We start from the raw sequence: 10,421 nt of genomic DNA, 5'->3' as shown, positions 1-10,421 counted from the left end.
ACTAATTCTTTGATGATGAAGGATGATATGAGAGAGTGATATTATATCATGATTGCCTTAATCATACTATTATGATGGCTAAAGAGTTCAAACATCAAATCAAATAGTGAAGTTATGACAACTTATAACAATCCAAATTATCACATTTCTATCAATTAATGATATATATTTGTATATCACATTATCTTATATATTTTTATATATATTGCTCTAGTTGGCTACGTGGGAGCATGCTCTCTCTCTCTCTCTCTCTCTCTCTCTCACACACACACACACACACACACACACACACACACACACACACACACACACACACACACACATTCATATTTTTTGTCACAATAGCATAAGGGGATCTACTTGGCGGGCACCGCTCACTTAGGTGCTTATAAGTAAACTCCTACAAAGCTTGGTCTAAACCCAATAAGGGCACTTCATCATGGGTGTATATGGTTTTGAAACCAAAGATACCACATGGTAGTACGGCATGTGTGGACCACCCCACTACCTTGCATGGCGACCATCACTCACTTCTTTTAACTTTATCACCCCACTTACCCACAACAAAAGCAGTAACCGCCTGTCCCTCAACCATGGACCTACAAACCCTATGCTATTTAAGAGCATCAACATGGAATCCTCTAAGCCTAAGGATAGAGGAAATTCTCCTTGGTCCCTACATAGACATACACTCTCTGAACATGGCCAATCAAGTCCCTAATATCCTCAAACCTCTCTCTATGTGGACATCTATAGCACGTGCTTTGATCTTTTGACACCTGAAGTCCATAAACTAGAAATTAATCATAGTGCTCTTGGTTTATGATGGATGCAGGTAACATATTAAAAGCTTGCATAGTAGGATGTTTTGGGATCAACCACAAGGGCAAATAATTTTTCATGCTTAGGTTGTTGTACTAAAAGGACTTCTTATTGAAAGAATCATCTTTTTCCTATCATACTCTACACATACTTAAATATTGTTGTAGTCTTTTAATGTTTATTGCTTATACACACTAATAGTTATTGTGGTGTTAACACCATAATAACTCTTTGATCACACTACATTGAAAAGTCACTATGGTATGTAAAAATTTGTGGAGACATGGGATGCAACACTATAACCCTTGGGTTATGGAGATAGACTGCCTATGGTCCCTACCCTTATCCAAGGGCTATTTTTATTGATTAACGACACATCATTTCACGATACCATTATCCAACATGATATGTAGAACTTGATAATGAAGCACACTGTGAGCTCATGCTACTAGTAGTATTGGACATACTCGCATGGCTCAGGCCGTATGCTATGGCTAAAGAAAACCCCAATGCTGCTATTGCTAGATTGCAAGATTTGATTGCTAATATCAATACCATCCTTGATGAAGACACAAAAGAAAAAAATGAGTGAAGGGAACAATCCCCGTGTGTGATGAGCACATTCATGGAACTTCCTGGGAGAAAATTGAGGAATGACCCCTTAATGAGGCAAAGAAGTAGAAGTATGCTACAAGGTGTCCCAAAATTCCCCTTAACTGCAAGACGTAGGATCCTCCTCCCTACCGCCCTATATATAGGGCTAGCTCCTAGCTCTTGCCCTAAGCGGATCCCCAGTCCCACACTGGTCCAGTCCAGGCCCTTGGCCTCGGTCCCTGACCCCCTAGGTTGGGCCTTGCCCCGTAGGACCCTTGTCCTGACATTACTCCCCCCTTAAGGAAGAGTTTCCGTCCTCGAAAACTAGAGTGAAAAGAATAAGTTTTCACAAAAGTCGTAAAGCAATAGACTTTTGACTGTAGACTAGTCAAATTATCTTAAAACCGTACCATAAGAATCATATCAAGAGTTTTAATGTGCATATGCTATTTAGCATATCCTAAATGTATGCTCTTAGCACCTCTGAATGGTGTATCCACCTATAGTTTATGCTCGTAGCACAACACTTAGGTTTTGTACATGGCACTACTCATACACTTTATGGATTGCTTCTAGCTTACCGCATTAAACACTCTTTAGCTGATCCATTCATTGGCTATGCCTTGTAGCATTTCTATGGTCCTTGTATGTCTATGCTCTTAGCATGTCTATTGTCCTTCCTTAAGTTGCAGAATATAAATCTTTGTTTATAGCATGCTCATAACTTAAGTTACAGGAATAATTGATGATTTACTCCCTCCATTCGAAAGAGAGGTTTCATCCTTGAAACAACTGGAGATGTAGTCGCATGCCGCCTCAGACAAAAGAGTGTTAAACACTAGGGCCCATTACACCTAGTGTGCATGCAATAACAAACTTTTATCCTAGCCTGTAGAATACAAGAATGCATGAATCAACATAGATTGATAGCATTCATTTACTTAGGTAACACATTAGATCATAACAGAAAACACATGTTCCAGTCTAAAGTGTGTAACTAAAATGCACTTGTGCATCCATAGAAACTCGTTTTTAAGCAACTCCATTAAAGTTGCATCTGGTAGTTATAACTTACTACAGTAAGCAAGCGACAATTTCTGGCCACTGAAATTGTTTCCACTACTTGTGCTAGAATGGAATTGACCAGCACCTTGGGACTTTGTTACGACACATAATTAAGGAATGGCACCAGTGTCAGTCCTTGAGAGCGCATATTCTCCTCATGCGGAATATGTCTCACGTAGGGATGTTAGAAATGTAACATCCGTCAAGTACGAAATGTACTTGTGTGTGGAGGGAAACGTAAAACACTTAGCGATATGAGTGAGAGGGACCCTCATTAAACTTGCTCCACACCGTGGCTAAACTGAACTCCATGAGTTCCTAGACCATGTTGAACGTCCACGTAACGTAAAACATGTGCCAAAAGAACGATCTCTACCGCTGTAGTCATGTGATCGTCTTAAACATGTTGACCCAAAAGACAGGTAATGTTTGTGGGGCAACTTCTTGTCCATCGTATGGAAAGCTGATATGTGGAAGGGAAAGGTAGGTACTGCGTACACAACCTCTAATCCTGACCAAAAAACATTACCGTGTCATGTGCATTAGAAAATCACTAACTAACATATAGTTCATATATAAAGCATAGCGTAAAAGAAACGCTTACCATGAAGAGGAAAAGTACCTCATACTTACCTTGACGAAATAGGCCATAGAAGTAAAGGGTGTTACCTGAACCAATGCCTGAACCTGTGAACGAAGCACTAAAAACAAACATTAGTTAGAAATATAGACAACTAAAAACCACGACTTAGCTGAGAAACTATATCTCATAAGCCAAGAATTCGGATGCGCTTAGACTTAACAACTAAGGACTTCTCTCCAGAGATGTTATGCCTACTTAGGTGAGAATCATATTCTCAACATAGCACTTAATCTGGAATCGTATTTCCAACATAGCGTATAGCTGGATAGTCGTACTATCTAGGTAACTTAACTAGGAATGGTATATACCATCCTGAGTTTGGATGCAATATCCTTCGCCCCTTATGAAGGTAATATTACCCGGGTTAAAAGTGAAGAATAAACCATATACTAACCATCATAGGTTAACACATTGAAAGAATATGGTTCCAAAAGTTTCTTAACTGATGAACACAATAATCTTCTGTTAGTGCATGATTGCACATTATGAAAACAACCATGTGTACTTTTCCAGAATATTAGCTTATGGCAAACCCAAAGCAAGATAATCCTTCTAAGAACGTAGGTGGTACCGTGACCATACACATAAAAACAATCTTAATAAAGAGTCGTACTCGCCTTGAACTATCGTATACAAAAAGGACACTATCTCTGAGGCATTGAGAAGAGAAACACCTCACAAGAAAATAGGAATGACTCATGGTCATGAGACTCGTATCCAAGTGACGTACAATAGTGTAACTCGTAGTCAAAACTATGGTAAAAGAACCACCAAGACAAAGTGTCATCCATCTACTGAAACTGATCCTCATGCCTTGCATGTAAGGATAAAACACCTCAAGTGTATACTACACTTGCAACTTTGTGCATAATGAGTGTAGACATTCTTTAAATCCCAACACTGTAGTGAAAGAAGTAGATGTTCACAAGAGAAGTTCATGGCTCCTAGCCTACGTGAAGTCGGACAAGCCTTGCTTACCAAATTCTAGTTGTGTCTTGCACAAGTCAAGAAATAGCAACCACTCAAGCAGCTCTAGTGTTGCATCTTACAACTCCCCACATGCCTTATATGTGGTGCATACATAGCATACAAACTTTCCTTGATGAGAGGTTATCTCAAAGACAAGAGAGTTGAACACAACTCTTTTTTCCCACACAAAGGAGAAACCGTGTCTCACCAAAGTATTAAAAAGTCTCAATTGGACAACCACTGGAATTATGCCTTGCATATTCCCTGTTGAAATATCTAACACATGCTCGTAGCTCTGGAGTAAGTAAACCATAATAGATGTAATCACAGGCGAGCTAGCATCTTCGTGCATCAAAGAAGATGTACCCTTACTCAACATACGAGGTCATGCCCAATTCATAGAGTATGCTTTGTCATGAGAGTGGGAGGGATACCAATTCATGCAAGCAAGAAAGTCCCAAGCAACATGTTACATACGATGGTCTACTAGTACTCGAGTAGAACATACACCGTGTGTGACCACTCTACCCACCTTGTGACGAAGAGTATGCTTTAATTCATAGGTTATGTCTCCTAGATACAAATGGAACATACTTTACATGCCAGAAACTACTTGTAGTCTTCATAAGACCTCGCAACTGGGAGTGTGCATATGTGCACAAAGACATGGCATCCATGGCAGTAAGTTCAAAGTACTCTGGATAGATAAAAGAACGTAAGCTACTCACAAACTTCGTAGGATGTGCAATCAGCTCATATACCTCTTGTATATGACTCCGATTTGATAACTGAGAAGCATACCACGACATGAAAGCCACTGCTTCCTAACCATGATATAAATATTGGATAGGTGCCAGTAGGATAGTCTCAAGCACTAGGTGACTTTACCATGAGCAACGACCATCATTGCACCGTAAGTCACTACAAGCGCTTCAAAATAACATGCCATGCATTCTTGAATCTCCTTGAGAGAGCTTGTCATATCGACTCAAGCAACATAAAAATATGTTTGTAATCCTTGTAGGATAATGTAATCCGTAGACGTGATGCCGTATTAAAGTTGTAGACATAGACTGATTGCCTAGTGGCATGTAGACAAGCTATTGTTACATGTCTTACATGCTGCCCGACGTGCTCACCGTCTAGGTCGCATCATCGTAAAATAGTGGTATGTACTCCAAGATCAAAGTAAGTGCATAACATGTCGTACATGTCAGCAACTATACCACGAAAGGGTATGTCGTACAGACTATTTTTTATATATCTTTAAAAAACATGATTTACTGAAACAAGAAGGCATACCTTGTCTTTGAAGAAAACTTGAACCTTTGATGGGCGTGCTCTATCCATGCACTCAGTAGAAGCCATGCTGCCGATCGAGACTGTGTGTATTCAAGCCGTGCTTGATGCGGGCTTGCAATTAATAATTGGCCCTTGCCAATAATGTAGGGCAACAATATTTGAATGATTCAAATATTTGTCAAGATGTGCTTGATTTGTGCTCACTTCTGTTGCATGATATAACTATGCAACATTCGAAACATTGACTAATCAAATAGAAAATCTACCTTGTTAATCATGCGACATGACTTGCCGTGCCATCGAGGTTTTGCATGATGCATGATCATGCATGCTAAACTTTTCATGTCTGTGCAGATGTTCCCAACTACCGAGTCTCAAGCGGTGCTCACGGGTTGTGGAAGTGGAGGGAGATGGGTTGTGGAAACTTGAAGTGTTGGCGCATGCAGTTACGAGAGTGACTTGAAGGTTGTGCACGCTCAGGGTTTGTGGAAGTGGAGGGAGATGGGAAACTTGCTGCCAAAAACCCCCAAACCAAGTCGTTCACCCGCTGTGTATGGCCCTGCCATGGGCTATGACCCTTAACTGGGTGTGTGCACCCCAAAATTAGGGTGCCCAATATAAAAAAAATTCAAAATTTTCTTCCACAGCCATGGCGGCCGCTGTCGCTGCTGCACAGGAAAGAACTGCCCAGAGCACGCTACCGAGGCCAATCTAGGCGTCGTCTATGTGACGAGAAACCGGCAGCTGGCCAAGGCAAAACCAAAGAGGGGAAGAATTCCCTGTTTCATGCATGTCAAAAACACAACCTCCTTGCCACATAGGGTTTGTTCCCACGCGGCTGTCGCTGGCCTCCTTCCCGCGTGATCTCCTCCTCGGTTCTGCAGGGGCAGTTTCTTGTGGCCCAGTTAGAGAGTCACAACTTCCATGCCCTGCTGTCCTTTTGGGATAACCATGCACGCCTTGCTGCCATGGACCTCGATGAGTGAGACAAGATGAGAAAGAGACCACATTTCTTGCCTCCTTTGCCATGCGAATCATCCCGAACGAGAGAGAGAGAGAGAGAGAGAGAGAGAGAGAGAGAGAGAGAGAGAGAGAGAGAGAGAGAGAGAGAGAGAGAGAGAGAGAGAGAGAGAGAGAGAGAGAGAGAGAGAGAGAGAGAGAGAGAGAGAGAGAGAGAATTATCGTCCGCGGAGGTCAGATATGACCCATGGGACCGAAAGAAAAGAATTACAAAGGAGTTCTTCTAAACAGGGGGATCGTGAGATACATCTCAGTTAAGGACTGAGGGTCCAAAGAGGTGTCAAAAGAAAAGTTAAAATAAACAAAACTAAGAAGGGGAAAGTGAGGAGGGAGCCGGCTTGGGAGTTCGAAACTCCTGGATGATGGATTTACCTCCTCGATAGACTGCCCATTTCCCTGTTGTGCGTGCTTCTCGCATCTTCTGGAGTTCTACCTTTTTTTGTTTGAGTTGGGTGGGTGTGAGATCTTCTGCAAACCAAATTTTAGTATCCCTGAGAAGCCTTGATTGCTCAAGGAGTTTGATTCAATCCGCCTTGGTCTTGAAAGTGAGGATTGCGTGATTGGTGCGATGCTCATGTGTAAGAAAGGTGATTGTTGCTGGATCCCATTGTACCAAGGGGGTTACTGCTTGGATACGGGCAAAGCACTCGTGAAACTTGTGATCTCCCTCCCCTTTCCAGTCACTTGGGAGCCCACCGATACGAACATTGAGGGAGATGTCCTCTTGTCGTTGTCGCTCGCGTAATGTGGATGCCACATGGTCTTCGACCTTGTTGGAGATAACCTCTTGCACTTGATTCTTGATCGCCTTTGTGAGGGTGGTTTCTACCTCTGCCGTTGTTTTGTTGAGTCTGGCTTCCATTTGCTCTATCTCCTCTTTCTTGCCGTTTTCCATTGTGTTGAGTCGATTCTCGATGGCGACGATTCTTTGTTTCAGCTCGTCGTTCTCTTTGCGAAGCCTTTCGACTTCATTTTGGAGGCGGGCAGTGCTGTCCATCTTTGGGGGTGTTGCCACGACCCCGGCGAAAGTGAGTTTTCCGCGGGACGAAGCCCTTGTAGCCATGCTTGTGTTTTTTTTCTGTGGTGGGAAAAGAAAAGCCAGTCAATTGGGTTTGTTGAGAGCAAAAGATGAATTTGAATCTTGTCAAAGTTAAGGCATTCTTGCTGCTGATTGAGGTCGTAAGCTAAAACCACCACCGAGCAGGTTCACGAGGGTGTGTGTGTGTGTGTGTGTGAGAGAGAGAGAGAGAGAGAGAGAGAGAGAGAGAGAGAGAGAGAGAGAGAGAGAGCCCTGCACGCTGAGTCTGATGCAACCTCTCACGTCCTGCACCTACTGAGTGTTGCTCTTCTGCGCGCCTTCTCCGACTGTGGGCCTTTAGAGTGGTAACCTTTACAAAATTGGGCAGGGTACCACCGAGCAACGCAGGACCAGGTCGACGTGCAGGATGAGCCGAGACCAGCAGAGCAGGAGTTCTCTTGAGTCGGGTGGGGGCGAGCTAAGGCTTGATGCCCCCCCACAGGGCAGACCCTCGCCCAAGGGGAGGCTGGGAAGGAAGAGAGAAACGGCTAGGGCACAGAGAGAGAGAGAGAGAGAGAGAGAGAGAGAGAGAGAGAGAGAGAGAGAGAGAGAGAGAGAGAGAGAGAGAGAGAGAGAGAGAGAGAGAGAGAGAGAGAGAGAGAGAGAGAGAGAGAGAGAGAGAGAGAGAGAGAGAGAGAGAGAGAGAGAGAGAGAGAGAGAGAGAGCATAGATCTCCATCTCCCCTCTTCCATAGCTCCCTTCTTCCTCCTCCCACTATGCTCTGATACCAGTGTAGGACCTAGGAGACTGAGACGTAGGATCCTCCTCCCTACCGCCCTATATATAGGCCTAGCTCCTAGCTCTTGACCTAAGAGGATCCCTAGTCCACACTGGTCCAGTCCAGGCCCTTGGCCTAGGTCCCTGACCCCCTAGGTTGGGCCTTGCCCCGGCCTTGCCCCGTAGGACCCTTATCCTGACATTAACCCCCCCTATGAACCCAACAAGAAACCTCATCCCCAAAGAACTTGAGGCGGATGAAGTCGAAGTAATTAAGTAGGGGTTCTCTATCAATGAAGCCTGCATGGAAAAGGTCACTCCCCCCCAAGGATACCTACACTGACCCTTTCATACTTGATTGCAATTTTTCTTTACTAGCACCAATAAATTAAGGGTTTCTACTTACTATGCTCAATGACCAGGATAAAGCAGCCGCCAAGCTTGGGCTAAATCAGCTCCTAATGACTAATTCTTCTAATGTCATAGAACCCTTCTTGATGAGATGCCCCTTCACCATGTCCATCTTTGACTCTCAAAGTTCCTCACAGTATTTAAACTGCATACTGAGGGTCAAAGGAGTGATCTTACTCACTGACCGAGATTAGTACTTCACTAGTCAACTATGGAACATACACATGCCCTTTATCAAAATGATGTGGCTGTGATTTCATGGGTGAGTCTTGCAAAGATGGAAATTTCCTATGGTTCGACCATGCCTTATGGATCATGATACATTAAAGTACATGCACCGACTCTTTAAAAAGTCTAAACTAAAATTTCTTAAGTGGGTTGCTACAGAGGTACAAGAGGCTATCAAGGCCCTCCTAATACATGTGATGTATAGAGAAAGGCTCGAGTCCTACATCAAACATGTTTGCCTCTTACGCCAATCACCACCAAACTCACCTCAAGGCAGTGTTCGGGAAAAATTATTTTCCCAAACATAGAAAATTCCTTTCTTGAATTTTCCAAGAGGAAATTTTAGAAAATTAGGCTTATTTTGCGGGTGTTTACTCTATTTTTCTCTATTTTGGGGTGGAATTTCTCCCTTTCCCCTTGCCCTCAACCGGAATTTTTGAAATTGAAAACGGAACGATATTAAGCTGAGACACATTTTTCCTGAACATTGCCTGGAGGGGATTGTTCTTTTCTGGTTACATTAGTTTTAAAAAAGTGTGTTGAGTGATGGTTGATATGCTGTATTTTATGACTTGAAACTCGATTGCCATGGTCTTTGTGGAAATACATACTGCTTCTTAGGTTCTCTTACATTCCCTCCTTGGATAAAGCTAAACCTGATGTTGCGATTTAACTACATATATTATTAAAAATACTGCACAATAACTCATATTTTTTCATAAATTAAACTTGAAGGTTTGTCTTAAACTATGGGTTATTCACTTTGAACTTCAGTAAATGTCATTGATGATACTTACGATTATGGATGGTGTTGCATATGTTGTGCATAAATGGGAGTTTTGTTGGAGGTTTAGTCTGCATTATGTTATTGCTATTTCTGTTTTACCTTGCTAGACCAAAACTGAAACCTTGGAGGATTACTAGTGCTTCTTTGCATCTATTAAAAACAAGGGATAACTAAATTGGCATGTTTTAGAGATTTTACTTGTCATCTGAAATTAACAAAAGCTATTACAATTGGCTTATTGTAATAGTGGCATGATTGGGAATGTGAACTAATTTCTTGGAATAATGGCTGCTTACCAACCTCCCTGTGAAATACCGTTTGGCCGTTTTGGTTGGTTTGTGTTGATTAATCAGAATTGGATGTAAACCTACTTGAATCCTTGACACTTCTCCAAAGGGCCAATAATTTTCCTTGTTGATAACTAATGATCTCAGTTCATAGCGTCTATACTCACCTAATGTTGACAACACAAGATAATATGGCTGGTTTTTTAGCAAGAAATTTATTTACATCAATTGATATACCTTGTCAATATTCATACTTGGAATACTAACTCACCTACAGGTGGCATCACAAGTTGTTTGTCTTGGTTTTTGAGCTCAAAATTTGATTACATTAGATGATTCAAGAATATAATAATGCTTACATAAATCCTTATGAAAAGAATGATGTTGCTGACTCTTGGATCTTACTTTTTAATATTGCCTTAGTTATATGACACTCAATAGCATAAGTAGCTTGCTTGATCTTATGATAAAATTTTCTAACCCTCAAGCAGTGATGCT

General features: G+C 42.1%; 1 pseudogene; it reads right to left on the bottom strand.

Annotated features, from left to right (window-relative positions):
• Positions 1-6,722: 6,722 nt before the first annotated feature.
• Positions 6,723-7,478, bottom strand: LOC147459882 (uncharacterized; annotated as a pseudogene).
• Positions 7,479-10,421: the final 2,943 nt, after the last annotated feature.

This window comes from Adiantum capillus-veneris, chromosome 4 (assembly GCF_014529385.1).
Source record: "Adiantum capillus-veneris isolate H3 chromosome 4, ASM1452938v2, whole genome shotgun sequence".
NCBI classification, from domain to species: domain Eukaryota; kingdom Viridiplantae; phylum Streptophyta; class Polypodiopsida; order Polypodiales; family Pteridaceae; genus Adiantum; species Adiantum capillus-veneris.
Note: the sequence above shows the minus strand (reverse complement) of the source record. Positions and strands in the feature narration are given on the sequence as shown.